A 24180-nucleotide genomic window follows, 5' to 3' on the forward strand; every position below is an offset into this window, starting at 1 on the left:
AATAATCAAATGCATATGCAAATCTGCTATCTTAAGGTTCCTGAAGAGTCCAAGGAAAATGTGAGCTTTTAAGAGCAAAATAGATAAAAAAGTGAGATATATACAACAGGTGAAAAAAGTAAATGATTTATAGAGAAGCAAAAGAAAAAAGTAGGAAAGATTTATTTTATATTATTGACTACTATAAATCCTTAATATTCTGCAGTACAGCAGGGTAGAACTCAGGGTTGTCATAGCTGTGCTAGATTTTCCAGAGTGTAATGCTGGGTGAACAGCTGCCAATCATGTCCTCTGCAAAGGAAGCAGGCAAAAAAATATTGGAAGAGTCAGCTTCTTGAACACACTCTTTAAACTGGTAAAGATAAGTAAAGCTGAACACAGCAAAGCAGAAACTTCATTGCTCAAGTCTGCCTTTTAAAAAGAAATATTCTCTTGGTCAGAAGTGGTCAGTAGCAGACTGAAGTACTTGATAGATTGGCAGCAGTACTTAGATAAAAACCTGCAGCAGTGTGCACACTCCCATTAGCTGAAGAGTCCCTTAAGTTCCAGTACATTAATTAGAACAAAGACATTCAGACAGTCACTTGAGAGGAGAAGAGAGGAGGGAGGAAGAGCACTTGAAAAAAAAGTAGCAGAAAAGAAATATCTGCTCCAAAGCGAACACATAATTTCTGAGTTGTCTTCCAAATATGCACGGTGGCTCTACAGATAAACTTACCATAATTGAATTTTATGAACCTACTACTTTATTTCACACCATCCTACTTGAGCAGCATCCTTGGATTTCTATGCCCATTCTCTCTCCTTAAATTCTGGTTTCTGGAAAAACCAGAAGGAAATCTTTTGTGGGTACTAATATCTCAGTTCTCCTTTCTCGTCAGTCCATGCCCACCAGGTTTGTCATTTAATGACAGCTTTTGTAGCCTCCAGAAAAGCAGGCCATATTTCTGCCACAACTCCAGCTGACATATTACTATTAAACCCATTTAATAATCACATGATGCTGAAGGAAACAGCTCTGTTAATGACTAATTAGCTTCTGTCAAATAATTTTCCTAAAATTAGTATAATTTCACTGTGTTTTCTCTTCCATGTGAAAGCATTATTTCTCTGGTGTAACTATCTAACACTGCTAAAGAATTTAAGACATTCCCAGGTTCTACAACCCAATAGCTCAATGCACAGGAAAAAAAAAAAATGGACAGAGAAAGAGAAAAAAAAGATACTTCAGTGTTTGCCAGCTGCCAATTTCCAGGAAGGTAATTTTAAATCACTACATGGAAATGTAGCAGAAAAGATATGTAAAGGGGCAGAGACAGGCACTAATCTGCTTTCTGGACAAGATCTGTACATTTAAGCAACAAAATAACATCGAGATCACCCAGGAAAGCCAGCAAATAAGCTGCAATGATGCACCATGCATCACGAAGTGGGCATACCATCTTCCCATTCTCTATACTATCTCCCCTTCACTCTTGAAAGATTTCCGTTACACACAAAATTTGGGCTATCAGCATCTCTCACTGTTAAACAAAAGTTTATCAAGCTTCTGGGCCACTACTTCCTCATACTAAGGATAAGAAAAAATAAATCCTCTTGCCAACTGGAAAAGTTCCATGGCCCTTTATTGACCTGTAAGTGAAACCCAGCATACTGAGCTGCATCCAGAAAAGTCCCAGACATCACAGGTTTCACAATCATTTTTCAACAACTTGAGGTAGTTCTAAAAGGTTTAGTCTAAAGCACAGCATGTGTGTTACATTAATCTATTCTTGATGTGACAGATGCAGGGATTTGAGTTAAGATCTGTATGCATAAAAAACAATCCTTCTTTCTTTTATTTGAGAGGAAGAAAGGAGATTGCATTGGCTGCTGAAAGACCTCAGTATGTTGGATCAGTGATCAAGAAAAGGGCAACCGGGAAAGTAAGGAGCAATAATTCTAACTTGGTTGCTCTCAATTGCTCACTGCCACCTCAGGACTCTAATTCCAGCACTACAAAGAACATCAGTTGTAATATAAAGTGTTGAGCTGTGCTGACTTATGCATGGTCAAAAATAAATATAGGGAACTCATCACAGAGAGATAGGTGGAGCCCATTCCTCAAGGTGAATGCCTTGCTGCAGATGTACTGACTGGGGTGAGATACAAGAGGGCCACAGCCCTTGCTGCACCCAGGTAAAACCAGCTGTTCTCACAAATGTACAGCTCAGGAGCCAAAAGATCAACTGACTCGAGAATATAGAGAAACTACCACAAAATGAAAAAGACTGAAATACCATCTTTAAAAGTAAGCCTCTTGTACAAGTAATTGAGTAATGTGTTAAGTTTCCCTATAAATATCTATTAAGAAAAATCTCAAAATATATATCACCTCTGCAGATTTGTTTTCTGAGTCATTTGGCCAAAACCACTGATTTTATACAAGTTCAACCGTTGTTTTAAATACAAAGGTCTCCCTCTACTGCTTGTCAAAAGCAGAAATGCTTACTCACAAATTAAAACATAATTTTCTTCTTTATAAATTGAAACTGAAATAGTTGGATCACTTTTACAGAGATAGTTTCCTTGTTCACATCTCTGACCTAAATTAAGAGGCAGAATAAGCATAAGCACTTGATTTGTATGCTATTCTTTCTAAAGGAAAGAGTATGTGCTACCTCCGTTATGTCTTTCCATACCATCTTCATTAAATGGATCACCCAAGTTTCTTTTATCTTAATCCAACACATTTGTTAAAGAGAGGATAAGAAAAGTAAAGAAGCAGTTCTTGTGATCTTTTTTTTCCTTGCAATACTTATAAATGTACCTACTGTACTGAAATCAGACTATGTTGGAAAATTATTCATATTACAAGAGTGTCAAACAATCTTTGAAGATTGTTTTTTGAAGGCTAAATTTGAAGTAACAGCTGATTCAATCACTTATACACATAATGTCAGTTTCCACTTTTCTGGAATGGACTGCCCAGGGAGGTGGTGGAACCACCGACCCTGGGGGTGTTCAAGGAAAGACTGGATGTTGTGTTGAGGGACATGGTTTAGTAGGAGCTATTGGGAATAGGTGAACGGTTGGACTGGGTGATCTTTTAGGTCTTCTCCAACCTTGGTGATTCTATGATTCTATGATTCTGAAGCCTATTGTGGCTTTGAGCAGTCCCCTGAAGGCCACTGAGGCAAGGACAACTAGAAGAAGTTGGGATACTGTTATTAGGTCTCAGCTGAAAATATTCCAGTAACAAGTAGAGATGGAATCAATAAAATAATCATAGACATGGGCCTTGGCTGGTACGGGCTTTGCTAATAGAAAGATACTAACTACTATCCAAGAATTAGAAAGCAATGAGATGATACATCAGCTCACAGCGTACTTAAGCAACTAAATCTCAAACTAAGATCAGCTAAAAGCTTAGCATCTGTACTTTTAGCTGTTTTACCTGAAAATATGTTATCTGCCTTATGTCCAATTATCTTTTTTTTTTGAAGCTTGATACCAGTCTTTGCCTCAATCACAGCTTCCAGAGATTAATAATGCATTTTATCAATAGGTCTTAACAGCCGTAGTGGATTGCAATACTTCAAGTGTGGGCTAACAATGTGGAAACTAATGGATCTCCATACTGCACGCTGAAATTTAACTAGGAATAAGTTATCATCTAAATTCTTTAGCTTAATACAACTGTTCCCATCTATTACAGCTGCTTTCATCAATACTGACTTAAAATAATCAAGTTATAGAGGGTCCCTAAAAGGTACCATTAATTCAGCTGTGACTTACTCTATTTTTTTTATACAGAATTACTAATTAAACAGCAAGACAAAGCATGCCTTTTATTTTAAAAAAAAGAAACAAAAAAAAACCTACCACTATCAACTTTCTTAGGTATATTGAACAGTACCTTTATTCACCCGTTATTGTTAAAGGTACATCTTTCTTGTATTCCTCTGGATTTTTTTCTCTTTTGTAAAAAATAAAAAATATATCAATGCCACATTTTTGCACTTGCACTCTTTTTAGCTACTTAACAGTGTTATATTTTTAGGACAACTCAAATTAATCTCATGTACTGATACAGAAGTGTAATTCATAAGCTATTCAGATTAAAATTCAGATCAAAAAGTCACTGCGTTAAAAGATGTTGTTTTCATAACGACTGAACTGAAAGAAGCAGCAAAAATAATTTCACTAATAAAATTTCTCTTCCATATTCAAATTATTCACCATCGTAAAAAACAAACAAAAATTCATGCTCAAAATTCTCCTAAGATAATGATTCACGTTTGCATATGTGTAACTTATTTGCAAAAGCAATAACAGACTTCAGTTCAAAATCATCTTGCTCAATATTTAAACCTTTGATTGGTATGAGTTTTTGTAAAAGTCACTCATACACAGAAAACTAACAGCAATTCTTCCACGGCTGCTTTTATAATTGCACAGTACACAAAAGTACACAAATGCTTTCAGAAGCATTTTATCATCATTTTTAACTTGAGTAAATAGAAAAAAAAAATAATGTGTGCTCAGTAAATTATACAGGTAATAGAGCAAAACTGTAATGAAATGGAGTCTATTTAGTGCAGTCCTCTTTATTGACAGGAATAAAATCCTGCTTCTTGAGGTCAAAAAACACCTGAAATAGCTCACCGCTTGCGTTTTCACATACTGTTAAGTTGAAACCTACTGAAAAGCTTTTTCTGTAACAGTCCAAGGATTTCAAATACCATAGTTTAGTTTGATTTGCAATTTTCGTCTCCAAATTCAATGATTTAGAGGCATCCACCTGCATTTTGGGTATGGATACAATTCCAAGCTTATTGTTTTATTTTAGAAGAAACTCCATAAATTACTTTGAATGGAACATTCTTGTATACCTGATACAGATTCAATGAGATACAAAAGCTTGAAATGACAGAAGAAAATAAATTTGGCACTACAGGCTCCCACAAATCAGAGTCTGATATCTGGCCACCTTTTCCTTTTTAGAAATTGCATGATCATAGTTCAAAAGTCCTAAAAGTATATAAGCATATACACTCTCTTCCATCAAAACATGTAAAGTATTGAGTGAAGATGTGAGTGTTTCAAAAGACATTTCAGCTTCAGCAGCATATCTGAAGCACAACATAACAGTTAAAACCATTAAAACCTATGGATCTTTACAGAATAATTGTTAGAAGCATTATTTAAAAATGAATCCCCTTCTCTTGAGAAAATATTATCTATAAAAGTGAAACCTGTCTTACTGTTCCTTGTACTCCCCATATAAATTCAAAGCAGAAGCATATGGAGAAGAATAGCTTCCAGCAAGAGTTGATCCATTATGGTTCCAGACAGTAGGTAGAAGAAGATCCTACATAACTCTTCTAAAGCATCAGCTGCTTACACACTTTGTAAAATTGTCTTCTCCATTAACTATCTGTAGTGCTGGCCAAAATAGGTAATCTCAGCAAGCGGCAACAGTCACTGTCTCAAAGCATTGAAGACTCAGGTATACATGCCGTGTCCGGCACAAAAGAAGTGACCCAATGTTGTTCTAAACTGTATTTGTGCATACCAATGACCTTGTCTGAAGCCTGGTCCAACACCAGATGCAGCCTAATTAACGTTGAAATTTATGTATCAGATCTAAGCCCCTAGGAATAAAACATTTTTCTTGGTACTTGCAAGTATGCATCAAGAAGCTTGATGTTCTGAAGCACTTATAAAAGCATAAACACCAATAGCATGCTGTACTGCAGCCTCCCTCAATGCTTCGTAATTCATGGCCAATTTTCAAAACTGACTTGAAAGCTTCTGTAGAAAAACTTTTCCAGTTGAAATCATCCCAAGCCTCAAAAGTTGAGCTCATCTGGTCCTGTTGTGACATTACCAACTAGAAGATGATATCTCCTAACAAGGGAAAAAAAAAATTCCTCCTCTGCAGGAAGCCTGTGGATATGGCATTCTCTTGGACAGATTGACAGCACCCACAAGTACCCTTGGGACATAGCCCACATAGCACTGCTGTGCTTCACAACAGCTTCTACAATATTTATTCTGGAACACTTCTTTGCAATTGAAAAATAGCGTATTTAAGAATATAAAGACTTTCACCTCAAGGAGAAACTGAAGATTGTTACCTCCTTGCCATACACTGCAAAGTTAATGACAGCAGAATCAATTGATTAGATAGATAAGTGGAAGAGAAATGCTTCCTCAAATTAAAATGTCATCCTCCCTCACTCTTCAAACACCATTTTCCAAGTAATCATCCTAGAGAAAGACTGGCAGTTTTTCCTTATTGAAGTCCTTGAAGATAGCAGAAAGAGCAATATTTCGTGGTCTGTAGGGAGCTTAAACACCAATCTGCTTTTTGTACATACAGTCTCACAGGATGAAGTGCCAAAGAGATGAAAGTAAAAGCCTGATAAGGCCCTGCTCCTCACTCCCTCTTGGACTTATTGAGCAGCCTAGCTATGTACTTTACAGAAAGATTCAGAAAGAAGATTTTGACTTTGAAGACTGACTTTGCTGGAAACCAAAGTCACAGATCTTCAGTCCTGTGTTGTTTAATTCATGCTTAATATTCTATGAATGGCATCTGATGAGTAATTTCATACATTTAAGTTTTGATTACTGAACAAGCCTGGAAATGTGTGTGTCAAATGTCAGCTTTGCTATTTTCAGTCACATATCCTGCGAAGAAACATAAAACTGGAATTCAGCATCTGTATAATCTGAGATCTGTGTTATTGGAAAGGGTGCAAAATAGCTACCACATTCTCCAGCCAGCAGCAGGACACTCATATCACACTAATTGGCTTTAAGTAATCACATGAGTTAAGAAGTGCTGTGCTGGACAGATATTGTTTAAAAACACTTAAAACAAGTATGCAATTTTAAAATCTGTGGTAATATTTAAAGTACAGCTGGATTGACTCAGTTGCATTAATGCTACTGTAACACACTGTTTTTCTGCCTGTTGGATCACCCTATATGCACCACAGCAAAGCAGGACACACACACGTGTTACCATTGTACTTATTGCAGAATAGATTTCTTGGACCAGCCTACCTCATTGCTGAGCTACAGTGCCACTAACATAATTTACAGTTACAGAAAAAAAAAAAGGTGGAGGCATTGCTTTGACAGAGGAAGACAACAGAGTTTTCCATAACAACATTAGGATATATTGAACATTACTTAATATGTTGAAATTGATTCTGATCACTGGACCTGTAATTATACTTATTTATTACTGAGTGGCAGTCATGGAAGCCTTATTTCTCCCAGTGTTTTATTCATTCTGCCTCCCCAAGACTGTTTAATTTGGTTCAGAGCTTTCCAAGACATTCACATGTCTGCATTTTTACCTACTTTGGTTTATGCAGAGTGAGATATTTGCTATTTCAGTCAAGAGACTAAAACACATAATTGGTTTTTATTATTTCAGATGTCTCGACCCACATCAGATATATCCATCCATCCACACCGCAGCGCTCTCTCCTACTAGAAGTCAATCATTTAATAAGTTTTACAGACTACAGCAACTTTTTCAACATCTTGGCAAAATCTGAAGTACAACGATTCAGAGCATAACAGAAGCTTAACTCCTCTGACTCATCATGCAAAGCTTTTTCTAATGGTCTGTACTCTGTACCCAGTATTCTGTCAGAGCTCCAATCTTCTCTTCCACATCTACAAATATCATTTCTACCAGGAAAGAAAATAATTCTGGGAGGGAAGAGGATTAAAGTCAATAACCCTACTGGCAGAGGAGAGAACATACATGAGCAAAGAGTGGCCGTGGTCCTTACTCAGTCCAGGAACATTCCTCTGCATCAATCTTGGCAAAGAACATTTAAAAAGTGACCTCTTGTTAGGTACTGGGATGAGAGCTTCGTAACAGAGAAGTTCATAATAGAGAAGTTCTTCATCTGCCAAGTGCTCTTCTGGCGCATTCAAAAACAAAATGTCCAAACCAATTTCAAATTAGAATGCTTCATCCTGAAAGTACTCCTTATAATTTTTTTTCAGTTAGGAAAACAGCCTGCCTCTGCAGTTTGTTATGCATTTGAATCTTAAAAGTGAAAAAAAGTTTTTCATTGTAGCCATGCCTCATCAGCTGACTCACAGTACAGGGATAAGTCTTGGCTGAGCATTTGACCTCATAAATCTTCTTTTTCTAGTGCTATATTATCTTCTCTCAACCAACCTTACTCAGAAGGGTTCATGGTTTGATATACCTCTCCCAGCTACTTAAAAATAGAATGTCAGGTTATGTCACATCTCCTTCCTTTCCTGTCTTTGTTTGCACTTAGAGACGCTTATTCTGAAAGGCAAGATTCTTATTGCAGCTTTTCCCCTCAGGTTATAAAGTTATTACAGCAAGTTAGTCTAGTCTGCAGTTTATACGGAACTGCAAAGAGTTTTTCTCCTTTCACAGTAGAAAGATACTCTGTACAACTGATGTGTAGTTCCACCTTTCAGATCAGCTGAGATTCTATCCACAAAGCTGTAATTGAGTTGACATCCATACTTTACATACTTTTATACTACTGAAACGATGTGTACTGTCAGACTCAATTTTTTTTTTTTTTATCTCAGATAATTTAGATGAGAATCTAGTCAATTCCCATTTGAATTCAGCTGACAAGATACTACTCTGTGGATTTTTTTTTTATAACCACTGATAAACTGTAGTTTGTTTCCACCTCTCAGACCTAAAAAGATACTTCCATTGTACTCTTGCTCCCAGTAATTCTGTGACTAAGTTAATAACACTTAGAATTTTGTTTTCTAAAGCATGCTCTTGTGAAAGGACAAAAACCCTTTGCAAACTATCTTTGATTGTAATCTAATGCCAATGAATCTTGTATCTAGGAGTACAGTCTGTATATTGGCTTATATCAGCTATAGGAATGTTTGTCTATTAAAAGGGGAGGGATTTGTTCATTAGTCTAGTGGTTGTTTTTGTTTTATCTCTTATTTTGTTCTTAATAACATAGCACTAGAGACAGGATAAATATAATATCATGGTATCTTTGCAATATTAAGGCTGTTAAAAATTATATAGCATACTTTTATGCTGAAGACTGATACACAGTTTACTAATCAAGCTCTTTACACACACAGATGAGACATGGTCTGAAAGATATACAGGTTTACTACAAACTGGTTTATCTTCACACCTAATCCCTAGACAGATACCACAGCAAAATAGAGCAGAAAAAGGTCACAGTTTTGTCTACGTTTTGATTTTGCAGATGGTTCTAAAAACACAAATAGCCGTATAAGGTTTTTCTCTGAGATCTAAGTCATCCAAAGGATCCTGCAAGTACAGCTTTAGTGCAAAGGAATGGGCAGCATACCCACATTACTTAAGTATAGCAGTTTCACTGCCAGTTCATAGGTTCTTCATCTACGTTGGCTTCCCTCGTGTCTTCACTTTGTGCTCCTCAAATTACACAGAGGGCATCCCCAAGATTTGCCCGTTTACTTTCTTTGGTTCTTGAAGTTTGGATTTGAAGATATTTGTATATGCTGCTGAACCACAGTCGTAACCACATCAAGAAAAACATGGATTTTTCAAGCCAGCCAGAAATCTCATCCAAGAAAGACTTACAGGCACTTGCCGCAGTACTGGTTCCTCAAGGTCCAGCAAAAGAGAGTGGATCGGTCTTCTTCATCAGATCTCTTCATTTTCACTAGCTAGGATGCTTGGTGAACAGAGACAGAACAATTCTCAGCTTGAAATACATCTTCCATATACCTGTTTTCCTACCACATAATTATATTTCCATGCCTATAATATTTCTCATAAAGAGCTTTTTTTTTTTTTCTTTTCTTTTGCTAGTGTAACAGATACGAGTGTTTTTTTCTGTTTCTTAATTATGCCCAAGAAAGCATACTCTTTACCTTGGTGGTTCATGCTTACAATCACTTATAAATTCTGTTTTCACAACAGAGAAAAGCCCACTGTAGGGAAAACATAGTTTCTCTTCCACATTTTCATTGATGTTATTTTAGCCATATAAAAACGTCACTGGAGCTGTCATTTGAAGAATTTAATAAAAGAAAAAAAAGAAAAAGAACGAACAAAAACCTATAAGTTTTCTCTTAATAATTCAGCAAACAAGAAAAATGTATTAAGCAATCAAAGCACTTGTGTCTGACCTGCTGAGACTGAAGGTTTTTTGGGCAGTTTTGCTGCCCTACTATCTTTAATTAGTCAGCATCTAGCCTTAGAGAAGATGCTCTTGCAGGAATGAAAAATGACCATGAGTCCAAGGGATTATGAAAACATGCTAAGAGTCAATAAAAAGGTTCTGTATAAGTCACTCTGAGAGCACTTAAGGCAGTACAGCATTTATAACTGTCATGCCATTGAAAGGAAACTTCTCAGAGTAGCAAGAGAGGCAGCAGCTCCTCTGCTGTGTTCACTCTTCTTCTCTTCATTCTCCCTCCCCTATTGCTAGTAGTTGGCTTTCAGCAATTTTCAGCCTGAAGTGCTATCATCATAAATGTAAAAGAAAAGAAGATTTAAATGAATTTAATTCCTAGTTCTATTTCTGGCTTTTTTAAATTTCTGGCAAGTAGTTTTACTAAGAAAATTCTGTGAGGATCTATTACATTTAGAATGGAAGATGGCAAGGAGGATTTAAGTCATTTAACAGATATTAATGACTACTGAGAAGATAATAAAGTGACTAGCTCCTGTATCAAAACAGAAGAAGCAGTGACAGCTTCTGTTGTGGAGCATCTTTCCTCCTTTTCTTAAGGGAGAGGGCTTTCTTAAGTTACTATCCATTTCTTAATGCATAAAATGAATCAACATTATCTCCTTTGCTCAACACAGTCAAAATGCTGTGAAAGAGCGTGTAACAGAAAAAAAAAAAAAAAAAAAAAAAAAGAAAAGATCACCACAGAAAACAACACACTACCAAACTGTACTTTCAAACACACAGAAGTGAGCTACTCGTCACATAGTCTGATCCACAGCAAAAAATAAAATAAATAAATAAATAAAAAAGCTGAAATTCACTCTATTATTTCCAAACCATGGTCCTACCTCTGGAGGATATCTGGAGGGTATCTGGAGGGAGTACTTCTACTTTCAAGACGAATGAAGTAAATATTTTTGACCCAATTTCTGAGGGTAGGTCAGTCATACATTCTTTTTATATCCTGGTTTTCTCAAGACTTTCTACTGCCATGCGATAATTTCCAATTATCTTTCACATAAAATCAGTTTGAAACAGCAGTCATGTTGAGGGAGACCTTATTTTCCTTTCCAAATCAAAGGTTCATCTGGGAAACATTTTTCAATGTGCTGTTCTGGAGAAGGTCTGTAGAGAGAATGCCTGGAAAGGAATGCTTAAATTCTGGGACCATATATAGTAGGAAAGATACTGTCCTACAGAATATCTGTATGTTACGCAGAAAAAGGAACACTTTTAGTGCAATATAAAGCATTATACTTGCCAGCAGATTAAAATCACACACAAAAAAATAATTTGTGTACCTATTTTCAGGAATGAAATACAAGCAATGCCAACACTTGGAAGCAAAATGGGACACATCCTGTTCTGTATATCTGAGGACAAATGACTCATTACAACTTGCATTCACACAGTTAAACTATGTTGTCTTTTTGCTAGAGCAGACCTGTCAGTAGGGTAGCCGCGTTGTTTATTAACATAGACACAGCCCTAAAGGCCAGAACATCACTAGAGTACATATCGTAATACACATTGCACATGTCAGAAGGAGTGACATTGGCAAGGTCAGGGTTCCAGAACACAGAGACACTTAATGTCTAACAAAGTAGAATTTGAAATTTCAATGAGGATGATATACAAAGTAGCTACAAATCCTTTAACTATTTGAATAGAACCTGGCAAAAAAAGAAAAAAACTCTCATAAGATGCTCAGTCATTTATTGAATAGGATGCATTTCAATGTTTTAAACAAATTACTTTCAAATTTAGATTTAAATATGAAAGAGCAAGACTGTGTTCAATGATCCCCGATAAAAGAAAAAGGATATCCATTATACAAGTTTCCCAACACTAAGAAAATAATGCCAGATAACAAGACTCCTCTAGGGGATTTCTGGAACTAGAACTTGAATAATGCAGTAATGCTCAAAGTTAGTATAGATGCTACTACTGCAATTTACATGTGGCAAAGACTTCATTTTGATCTGGAGTTAATACTCAAGTGGAAAGTTTGAAGGTCTTGTGTACAGTACATGTAGCATTTATATGAAGTCATATTTTTTAGGGGATCAGCAAAGCAGAGAACAGTCTGTTAACAGGCAGAGAAAGCTATTCAGGCATTTGAAATCAAAGACAAATTTGTTTGCAGAAACAAGAAGAGTATCTGCATTTTCGAGAGATGTAAAATTGTTCCCACAGCACCATTGAGATTACTTATTTACTTTTTGTTTAATACATTGATGTGATACATAGTACAGTCTTCACAAATGAAAGCTGTTATCCATTACACTAAAACGGAAGTACATGGACTAGAATGTACTCTACTGAATGAAGATGAGATCTGTAGACCCTGGGTTCTATACCAACACCTTGATCTTATATTTATCAGAGGATACGCAATAAATGTGTGTAGACTGAGCAAGACACAGTGCATAATCAAGCCACAGGACTAAAACTGAGCAGAAGCAAAGACTGGATCAATGAAGTTTAAGTACCTCAAGCTATGGGTGAAAATTTTGAAGGGATAGAGGAAAATTTGAATTTCCAATAAAGTCTTAGCAAAATGCTGTAGTCTAAAGAATAATATTTTCAGAGATAATGCTGTGTAGGAAACCAGAAAGATAACTTGCAATTTTTGATGGCTCAAACTGGAAAGAAAAAAAAAAAAAAAAAAAGAGGGGGGGTGATGATCAAATCAGTGAAATCAGGCAATGAGAAGCAAAAATTCTCATGATTCATGCTTCTTTGACCTGTGGAGGCAAGAATAAAAAAATTTAGAAGACTTTTAAAAACCTTTAAAAGTTTTTAAAAGTCTCCAAACTTTTTTTTAACAGAAGAAACAAGGAAAATGAATAAATGTTCTCAGTTTAAACACTGAAAAATACACCACTGCACAACACATGGCAAAATCATTACCTCATCTCTTCCTTCTTCCTCTACAAACTCAGCAGGACAGAAAAACAGAGTTAGTTATGGAACAGAACAGTTTGCCTACTCCCATTTCTCAGAGTTCTTTCTTCAGTTTCCCAGAAATCAAACAGTCCCATATTCCTCTGAGGAACTTCAAGGGCAGACACCCTTGAAATTACAATACTTCATCCAGTAGTTCCATAAGTAAACAAGCAGCAACAAGAAACAGTATCACGAAATATAGGCACACATCATGACTGCACTGTTAAGGCTTCAGTTTCAAAGCTGAAATGAAACCGAGCTGACTCATTCTGGATACCATACAGAGGCCTTATGCAGGAGTCAGAGGGCACAAGTGGATCTAACCTAGAAGTATACATAATCTGACAGATGGGAACAATGGGAACGTACTTCAAAAATTATATAGCATGTTTAACACTAAAACGTACAAATGCTAAGAAACGTAGCATTTCCTGATATTCTGTGGAAAGCAAAAACTTTATTGAAAAAAATAATGTTATGGTATTCAAAGTAATTTTAGAATTCTTCCCTGAATGTGGTCTTACTGGTTAAGAATATAATAGGTTCCACTAATATTTTAAAGTCTTTTTCAAGTGATCTTCAAATGCTGCATCCAAAAATAGCTTCGATAAAATATTCTGTCCTCACCAAATATATTCTTAACGTTATTAAAAAAAAAAAATAGAAGTTGGACAGCTTGAACAGATGTTTTAGAACTTGGGAAAGATCTTATAACACCAAAGTCAGAGTATATCTGAATAATGGGAGTTTTAACAGCCAGTCAATCCCTGTGCAATTGTTGTGTAAGTATGTTTATTATGTGGCTATAGTGGTAGCCAAGCTCAGAATATTCCCTTAGGCATATTCTAACCTAACACCAAACAACCTCCAGAGAGCCCCTAAGATCTACAGAACACCACAATAAAACCACTAGAAATTACCAAATAATGAGCTGTACGGATATTTCAGAACAGAGTGAATAATCTATATTACATCTGTAACAACTAATACTGATATTTTAAAGGATAAACTACTACAAGAATAGAGTTGGGGTATGATATTTTTGCAAAATGCATAAATACTACATTGTGAAATATAACTACTACTCTTTAGGGGGCTATACAGCATGAAAAACCTTTGTTTTATATGCAAGATGCTGCTGTAGACCAGACTGATCCATGCAAACAGGTACTGCCCTTTCTCAGGCCATCCATTTTGCAGGACCTACTTCTGAATTATTAATAATTCTGTTTTGACTGATATATTTTGTTGTTATTACTAATACAGGCAGAGGTTTTGCACATAGTGGCTGCCTTTTGGTAGGCGTAGGTAGCTATTCTTTCAGAAAAGAACTTCAGAGCTTGTCATAAAAATAATATTTGATCTAATAGATAAGATGCTCACTATCACACCAAGCACACTCAAAATATCCACCCTTTGTGTATTCCACCCATAGTTAGAGTCAAGATTTCAGAGAATCTGTGTTTCCACCTAGCTATTAGATATATATTTTTTAAAAAAACAAAAATACTCATCTTTTGCAGCCCTTTTCTCAACTTAAGTAACAGATTAATATCATATCCCCAGGCAACAATAACTGAGAGCACTGATTTTAATGAAAAAGAAATCCCAGTACATGTACTGCCCCATTGTTATCTTACTGTAAGTTTGCTAAAGAAGCATCGAAAGCAAACGAATGTTTCAGGTCAAAAGACTTGACTGCGCATGAACTTATCTCAGTATTTTAACCTAAGGTTTACTACTAGATTTTCCTAAACCTTTGGTATTCTCATCACCTCAGCCTGATTTCTATTAAGTTTCAAACATTCAGAAGATTTTAAAATCAGGTAGTGTAGAAAAGTGAGACTTTTTATAACAATTGGTATACTCCTGGTGCTGTCTGTATTAGATACCTGACTCTGAAGCCAACACTGAATGAAAATAAACCTCTGACTGATGAAGATACTAGTGAAATTGATAATTCACTTGACCTGAAAGATTGCATTGACCACTGTCTCCAATGCAGAAAGCTTAGAAAATTGCTCATGACCAAACTGATGACAGTTCAGTGGAAACGCAGAAGGAGTGTCCATATAAGGGGTGTTATTAGATGGAAAATACAAGGAAAAAAAATCACAATGAAGTTCAGCTTTTCATTCTGACGTTACTCAAAAATATGTTTAGACATGCACAGTGGAAGAAGGGAATTTTTATTAAAAAAAAATACAGACAAAAGTGGTCCTCCATATCTAGAAGTTTTAATTTGTTGACTTTATTTTGCAAGACAGATAAATGTCTTTTTAATCTGATACTTGGATGAAATATTATAAGATTATAAATAATGTAAGTACATTGAGACACTTAGTGAAATATTTCTACAGTACAGAATGAGAATATGAAAGTTTCCTGCAAGCTCAATAAAATACGTTCTACTCAGAAGGGGAAAAATCATTAGGCGCTACCAGGTAACCAGCAACTCCCTGCAGCAAGCATCAAATCCTCCTTGCTCAAATGAGCAGCACTTTCATAAGCAGCAAAGTGACAGTATTTTCCTACCTGCTGCTCAATTGAACATGACTTATTTTCAGGAGGACAGAGAAACAGTAATGCTTGTCCTCATTGTGATCTTTGCCACAGCAGAGATCAATGACATGGCCGTTGGTGGCACTGGATGTGACCAAATGTGGCAAACCACAGCAGCACTCAGGTATCTGAGAGCAGCAGAAAGGAATCAGGAGAGAATACAGGCTTGTCCCTCTATGTTGGTGAGGAAGAGGAAGGCAGAACTGCTATCAAGACCAGTGTAGCTAATTCACCAGTTGGACTCTGAAAGTGAAAAGATGGAAAACAAACAGAAACGGCATTTGTCATGGACATACCTGCCACAGAAGCCTTGAAATGCAGGATCTGAGTCCTCACTTACATTCCTTCTATGTACTACGCACACACCTTGCAGCACGATACTACTATTTCATGCTGTTTTCTTCCCCAAGGTCTTGACTTCTGATTTTCTACCACATTATTCATCCCCAGATTATCATCTAGGTTACTTACACAAGTTTTCATCATCTGTGTTTGCCTGCCCAGATGGGATGCATGAAACAGAGAGGCAGTAAGAGTTTGAAGATTTTGCAAACTACATTTTCATTCTCAAATACGGAGGTCACCAAAAGAATCCCATTTCAGGAAGACCATTAAAGGGCATCCTTGTAAATTCTTAGATAAAAACCTGATCATCAGAACCCTCCATTGGTAAACTTAACAGGATGCCTTTTAGGTGCCTAATTCCCTTCGGCAATCATTTAAATCATTTACTTTTTGAAACTGAGTATTCATTATGATATAAGATTAATACTGATTAGTAGGAAAGACCTAGAATTAGACAGAAACAGTTCAAATGTTTCCCAGAAAAGTCTGTAACAAAACCATTGTCCTAAATTTAAGAAGTATTCAAGCACTACATTTGCCTCATGTAATGTTCATAAGATTGCTCAAGTGCTATTTTTGTTAGGAAAATTGCTTGCAAATGCTAAGCCTGTTAAACAGGCAGCATCTACCTCAACAAACACTACTTTAATAAAACATACATAACAGAAGATCAAGAGAGACAGAGCTACCAAAAGGGACTCTGAGTAAAAGGCTGTATATCCACATCTTTGCATTTCATGGGTTTTGTAGGACTTTCTAACGTGTTAAAACAGAAAGCTGCCTTGAAACTCACCTTGAGGCAAACAGCAGATAGTAACAAGCTTGTTTGTATGTTTATTTATTAAAGTACGATATTTTGTATCTGGACGCTTTTACATTTGGCCTTCTACAGCAAGAGTAGGATTGACATTTCCTTCAAAAAAGTTTTACAAGATTGCAGCACCCGGACCATGAAAGATGACCAGATCAAGATTGAGAGATGGTAAGGTTTTGTTCAGATAGGTTGCTATTACTTGCAAGATGGTTTTTACAGCTTAATGCAAATAAATTGGTGCTCTGTAATCAGAGAATTTGTGTGGAAGTGCTGCTCATTGCCTTTCTAGGATCAATGTTATCTCCCTTTGACTCATGTCTATGGCAAACTGTATTTAATCCTTTTTGTAGCTCTGATTTCAGTCAAGCTTACTGAAAGCTAAGCTTTAAGAGAGGCAATCACAGTAATCACTTAATACATTTAAAAAAAAAATAGCAGTTAAAACAACATCTACTCAGAAGAGTTGTAGGTTTCAAAAAAGGTAAACAGATTTTGAGAGCTAAGAACAGTCTTTTTTTCCTCCCAATTAAAAGATATAGCATTCATTAATATGTCATGTTTACACTTACAGCACAGAAGCATAGAAGAGTACATGAAATGGAGTTGAGATTTGAATCCTGTTCCCAGACTAGGTGCTGCTCTCCTAAGTGGCAAGTAAACCACTGTCTCACTGCACTGAGGGATCTCCACTGATAAAACATTATAAAGGAAGATTATATAACTTAGAGTTACAGGTGGAAAAGCGTACAAGAATTTAGCAATATTTCCATACAAAAATAAGTACTCAATCTTTAAAGAAACATTAGTCAAGTGCACCAAAAGTGCTTTAAACTGCTGTTGATTTTAAAATAGCTACACTCCTACCTTGCTTGGATTTCAGTCTTATCAGACCACAACAAAGGAGACTTTGTCTCCACTTGGCTGTGACATTTCAGTATGCACAAGGAACCTAATCCAAATGCAGTTATTCTTTTTAAAGAATAGCTTGCCAAGTCCCCCAGTAAATCATAACATCATCTACATTAAAATTTCATTTTCCCTTCAGCTTTCCAGATCCCAGTAACTATGATCCTTCTAATTTTAGGTGATAGGGACAACTACCTTCCAAGATAGATTTTGTATGTACCACTAAGTATACAATCATTTTCAAAGCTGACTAACTGGAGCTTTAGCCCAAAGCCATATATTACCAAAGAAGGATCATATTTCCGAATATGTACTGAAGGTCCCTTCACAGCACTAAAGCTTACACTTGGTAATAACTAGCTGCACAACTAAGTCCCTAAAGCAATTACCTCATTCTGAAAGTCTCTGTTTTTCATTACCATTTCCCATCCACCCATGTCCATGAATTGTATCAAGTCTTGAAAGCCATATTCTACAGGATTTAAGAAGATACCATAAATGTAAAACTTCTCTGACAATATTAACAGCACTTACAGAGCTTTGTATCTTGTTTCTCCCAGCCTCAGGACAAAACACCTCCCAACTCCTGCAGCACATCAGTCAGACTCTCAGAAGATCTTGCCTTCAGCAGCTGAGAGGTGGCAAAACAGCAGCAAGTCTTCCTGCACACCTGCATGTACAACTGTCTTTTTATTAAATTCTCTGAACTGATAGTCTTCAACACCACAATAGCCCTTATTTATGCAGAAATAAATCCATAAGACCAACAGGAACTCAGGTTTCTGCATCACATCATTGTCATCCTCCATAAATCCTGAAAGGGAGCAGCCATTTTCCTGCCTCACCAAAATGGCACCAGTCCCTAGAGGCATAGCACAGAGTACGTTACACTGACAGGGGACTTCGCAGAGAGTCTGGGCGCACCAGGGATGGCAGATCCTGAAGGTGCAAGAGGCCACAACAGCATTACACAGACCTCAGGAGCCTGGTCAGAGCCTCAACATCAGCCTGAGAAAACAGTCATCCTCCCCAGGAAACTTGCAAACTGCACACTAGCAACCATCATCTGTAAAGTAGTTAAGCACTGTCTTACTATGTGACCTATAGTAAAATCTACTACTGATTTGACTGCAATATAAAAGACTGCCAAAAAATTCCAGTTGGTCCTCAGAGATGGTATGAGTGGCTGTTACAATTGCAAAAATCCAGTTACCCCAGATGTATACCCAAATGTATATCCAAATGCAAGATCTTGTACTTGGGTCAAGGCAGACTTAATTATCTATACAAGCTGGGGGATGAAAGAGTTGAGTGCAGTCCTGCCAAAAAAAAAGACTCGGGCATACCAGTGGATGGGGAGCTGGACAAGAGTCAGCAATGTGCCTCACAGCCCAGAAAGCCAACTGTATCCTGGTCTGCATCAAAAGAAGCATGGCCAGCAGGACAAGGGAGGTGATTCTGCCCCTCTGAGCTGGTGAGGCCTCACTGGTGTACTGCAACCAGATGTAGAATGCTCAGTACAAGAGAGACATAGACCTGTTGAAACCCATCCAGAGGTGGGCTACAGTAATGATCCAAGAGATGAAACACCTCCTCTTTATGGACAGGCTGAGAGCTGGGGCACCCCTGCCTGTAGAAGAGAAGGCTCTGAGGTGACCTGATAGTGGCCTTTCAGTATTCTAAGGGGAAGCTACAGAAAGAGGGGGACAGACTCTTTAGCACGGTCTGTGGTGATAGATCAAGGGGAAATGGTTTCAAGCTTAAAGAGGTTAGATTTCTGTTAGATACAACAACAAAAAAAAATGTTTTACAGTGAGGGTGGTGAGACACTGAAACAGGTTGCCCAGTGTCCCTGGAGACTTTCAAGGTGAGGTTGGATCTAGCTGTGCAAGTCCCTTTTCATTGCAGGTGAGTTGGACTAGATGGCCTTCAAAGGTCCCTTCCAACTCTAAGGTTTCCATGATTCTATATCCATGCAAAATCTGTTCCAGAATCAGTATCAAGATTGTAACACTTCCAGACTGACTGTGTCAGAGTTACCACCAAGAGACTAGCAACAAGTGCTCAAAAGATAATAAACTAAGTGATACAATAAATTCAGATTGCTTCACACTATGTGATCTTTGGAAAAGGAAGGCAAGAGATGCTTATTGCACAAACCTTTTTAAGAGAATTAAAATATTTCTTCTGAAGTGTTTTCCACATGTTTGCAGTAATAAACAGAGCATCCCTTATGGCTTGCAAGGGGAAAAAAAAATGGAATGATTAATATCCTTTGTTTAAAAGTAAAGAGATAATGTACCTAAGAAGTATCTGCACTTCTATTTTAAAATAGATACAAACACTGGATTTATTGCTTTAAAAAGTCAAAGACTGATGATCTGACCACACATGAATTTACATATTAATAAAATAAGAAATGGCCACCAAATGTATATACAGAAGGGGAAGCCTTAGAAAAATCAGCAGAATTTACAGATAGAGGCTCAGACCCACTGAATACTTTCAGTATTTAATAGCACATTCAGAGGAGAAGTGCCTGAAAAATAGAACATATTTGTTTACAAACAATCACATGAAATGTCTCAATGTCATGCTTTGAAACTTTTATCTCAAGAGAATCTATTTTCCACTTAAGGCTAAAGTGATTAAATAACCTCAATACAGAAGAAAATACTATACTGTTTTCTTGAGGCAAAAATATCAGTACCTGACAAGCTGAAATCTAATGCTGCCCAGTGACAAAATGCATATGGAAAAAAAAAAAAGCAATCAGTAACAGCAGCAGTACCAGAGAGTCCCATCATCCCAAGCCCACGTTTATTGCTTCTCATCTTCGTCTTCACATGACTCACCGTTTAGCAATGACTAACTATAGTATGAGTTAACTCCACATTTCTCTATCCTGCATAGGGTGGTGATGGATCTAATTAGAGGGATACCCCTTTCTCTACTTTGCACTTCACTCTGCAAGGATTACCATTAAACCCTTAGGGGGCTTTTTAGTAATTAGTACAGTGGAAATAGATGTAATACACTCACAATGCAATCATGCAACAGACTATTTGTCTACAGGAATATAGTGTGATTGCAATTAGAGTCCCTAATGGAAAGATTTGGAAAAGCTTGAAAGCTTTCCTAGTCATTCATAAGGCTCTGATTGTATGCAGTTCCTGACTATGAGTGCCTACAAAGTTGCATAACACCTGAGCTCACCTGTTAAATCATGGTGAGGAACAAACATCAGGAGACTCTCAGCATCTTTTTAAGAGACCTCATTCTAACCCATTTCCCATATGTGTTCATCTATATCAGAATATACGAATTTAGCTGACATGAATTTTTATCCTCAAATTCATTTGCAAACATAAAATTTTGAATAAAATCTCATCAACTGTTGTTTGCTTGTTTTTGCCTTTTTTCCTAACAGCCTCCTAGAACAAGCCTCAAGGAAATCCTCTGAAGTATTATCAAGTACATCTGCTGAAAGTTTTATTTTTAATACTAGAATAAAAAACTAATTGTCTTGTAACTTGTTTCAGGAAACAGAATACATACTTTTAAAATTGATTTGAAGTGAAATAAATTATATTTTTTTGAAAAGTTTGCATTACCTAAAGTCAAGTTTATTGATTAAACTTTCAAGTATATTATGAATCTAAAAACCATATTTTCCATTTGCTTTACATTTGCTGACACTGCAGATCATTTCAGACACCAGTGCTTTTATCTTTAGTAGAGGCCCATTTTCAAGGTCACTGAAACTATTTCTGTTGAATTTTAATACTGTATCTGCACGTGCTAAATTCTGTATATTGCACTATCGACTTACAGAAGAATGACTTTTTTCAGCTTGACTACATCCTGTTCACTGAAATTTATATTGTTTGCATCAGTGCCCTTATTAGAGCTACTCAGAAAGAAGAAAGTTCTGGATGAATTTTAGATGCATCTACTTGTACAGCCATGCATAGCATCTCCCACATCCATTTCAGCTTCCTTTCTGTGCCAGGCAAGGAATTATCAGAATAGAACTGTTCTGTGACATCCCTTCCAGGCGTAGTTCCCCTCTGCCCAAAGTGGGCAACAGTTGAGTCCCAGTGGATTTCTAGCAGTTTTCTGGACACACAAAGGCCTGAAGGTTGTGCATGCCCAAGAGTGAAGAGTATTAGCCCAGTTTGGTTAATTCACAGAAAAACAGCAGAAAATAAACAACAGCAGCAAACTTTATGAAGATAACAATAAGATTGCCTAACCCCTGCTCTGTTTCTTATCTTTTTTATCTGTGTTTCTCAAGAGTTTCTTTTCCTAAAGAACCTCTAACAAGCAGAAGCACCACTACAGTCCAGAAGGGGTAAAGTACACCGAGCAAGGATGTTTCTTGAGGACACAGAAAGCCTATGGGAAGAAAGGGCAGATTTTTGCTGGAAAATGCTACCTTCAGATCAAAATTAAGCGTTACTATTACCTGAGGAATTTACATTGTTAGATACACTGTGTCACAGCTTGCAGAAAAGACTGACTCCCAGGGAGCTGGATTCAGCCTCTGAACTTCCCTGCTCTTGCAGCACTAGTAGAGCAAGAGCACAGGAAGGACAGACTCCCTAACCAAAGATCTAACATCCTCCCTTGCATTAGTCTAACTTAAACTAAAGCATCTCCAAGTGTGCGAGCCCTGAGGACACCTTCAGGTTGCAACTGGCCTGAGTGCATTCAGGCAGGATCTCCAGCCACATAGGACTGCCTCTTCTTACTCCCAGGTTCATGTATGCTTAGACCCAATACCCAACCTTACATATTGTCTCCTGCCTGAATAGTCTCCACCCCATTCAGGGATGCTGATGACCCCTGACATGTTCCCTGTCCTGCATGTGTGTTATCCCTCCAAGGGGCTGACTCAGGAAAAAAAAGAAAAAGACATATTTTGGCCATTAAAATTCATTATCTCTTTAATCAGCTAAAATGAAGTGTCACTATCAGTGTCACTGCTCCCTGTGAATGCTTTGAAACTTATCAAGTGCTTTCCTTTGAGCTCTAAAGCAATAACCTGTGAGCTACACAGAGCAACTCTTTGAAACCTTTTCCTTTAATAATTCTGCTTAGACTTTCACAAGAAGAGCTGGTTTGGATTTCAGAAATAGAAACATATGCTCCTGCCTGGAGGAAGTGAAAAGAGATTAAAAACCTTGCTATGAAGAAAACTTTCAACAAAATTGCACACCAGCTTTCCTCTATTCTCTGCTCTATTCCTATGGGCCAGTCTAATTTCCCATGGGCAGGTACAATCAGGATTCTTCCTTTCAGTTCCAGAGTATAAATGATGGGGTAGAAATGGACTATATGTTGACTTAGAAACGTTTAATTTGCACCAGGAGGTGTGTGATCAGCACACCACCATACAGCCCTCACCTCTTTCCCTATCCCTAAGTCAGAACTGTATCTGCATACACCCTGTGCAGAAATTCCCAGATGGTAATGTATTTTGTATCACTGAGTGATGTATATTGTACTGTCAAATACTACCAATTTGGCTATTTTGCCTGCAGTCAAGTTTGTTACAAAGATTGTTCTGCTTCAGAACATTCTTGACACACCAATTTACTATCTCATTATGTTCCTACTCTCTTTAGAGATAATACAGTCACATTAAATGCTCATTAATGCTAAAATTAAGAAAAAAAAAAAATAAGCCTTCATTCTACATCTCTCTGTTTCTTAAATAGGTTAGACCCTAAACAGATTGATTTTTATCTCTTGTGCTAGTCAATAATCATCGTTGGTTGAGTAGTGAGGAGAACTGAACAATATTTCTGATAAAGTTTCTCAAACAGATGGGCTTCTCCTTGGGATGTTAATCACAGAATTGTTTACTTTATGAAAAAGTACATTTTTTGAGAGATAAGGAGAGGAGAGTAGGATGAAAGGCAATCAAGACCAAAAAAAAAAAAAAAAAAAAAGTCACAACAGGAAATAATTGGTGATCATGTAACCAGTGCCCATCTTCCCAAGAAAACTGAGAATACATTGAATCACAGAAGACATAGAGTTCATCTCTGTAACTTTCCACTGGAGTATGGTAAATACTCATGCTTGGCTGATCACGTGTACAGAATGAGTGTTTGCTATTGTTACAGTTAGTGTTACAGCTGGAAAGATTACAGTGGTGAAAATGGGGAAAAGAAACAAACAGAAAAGAAATGCTCACCTGTATCTGAAGATCTAGGCTCACAGGAAAGACTCCCCAGAGAAGGAATCTTCAGAAACAGATCCTTCCCCCGGAGCAGCCCTTAAATGGGGTCTAGGAGAGGTGCAGCCATGCTCCACACCTTCCATCACACAGCTGAATTGCCTTCACCTGTGTTCCCATGGCTGACTCAGTGCTTGCCTCAGGTGGTCAAT

At 37.1% G+C, this 24180-nt stretch overlaps 1 long non-coding RNA gene across 2 annotated transcripts; it reads right to left on the reverse strand.

Annotated features, from left to right (window-relative positions):
- Window positions 1-7486: 7486 nt before the first annotated feature.
- On the reverse strand, window positions 7487-24056 carry LOC128085188 (uncharacterized). Of its 2 annotated transcripts, XR_008208823.1 has the most exons (4): window positions 23987-24031; window positions 18316-18451; window positions 11054-11330; window positions 7487-9701 (listed from the first exon to the last, which is right to left on the reverse strand). It is a non-coding gene; the product is annotated as an uncharacterized LOC128085188 (long non-coding RNA). The 2 variants fall into 2 exon arrangements; XR_008208824.1 differs by lacking the exon at window positions 18316-18451 and having other exon boundaries at window positions 23987-24056.
- Window positions 24057-24180: the final 124 nt, after the last annotated feature.

Source organism: Tympanuchus pallidicinctus, unplaced genomic scaffold (assembly GCF_026119805.1).
Source record: "Tympanuchus pallidicinctus isolate F22 unplaced genomic scaffold, pur_lepc_1.0 scaffold3, whole genome shotgun sequence".
Classification (NCBI taxonomy): domain Eukaryota; kingdom Metazoa; phylum Chordata; class Aves; order Galliformes; family Phasianidae; genus Tympanuchus; species Tympanuchus pallidicinctus.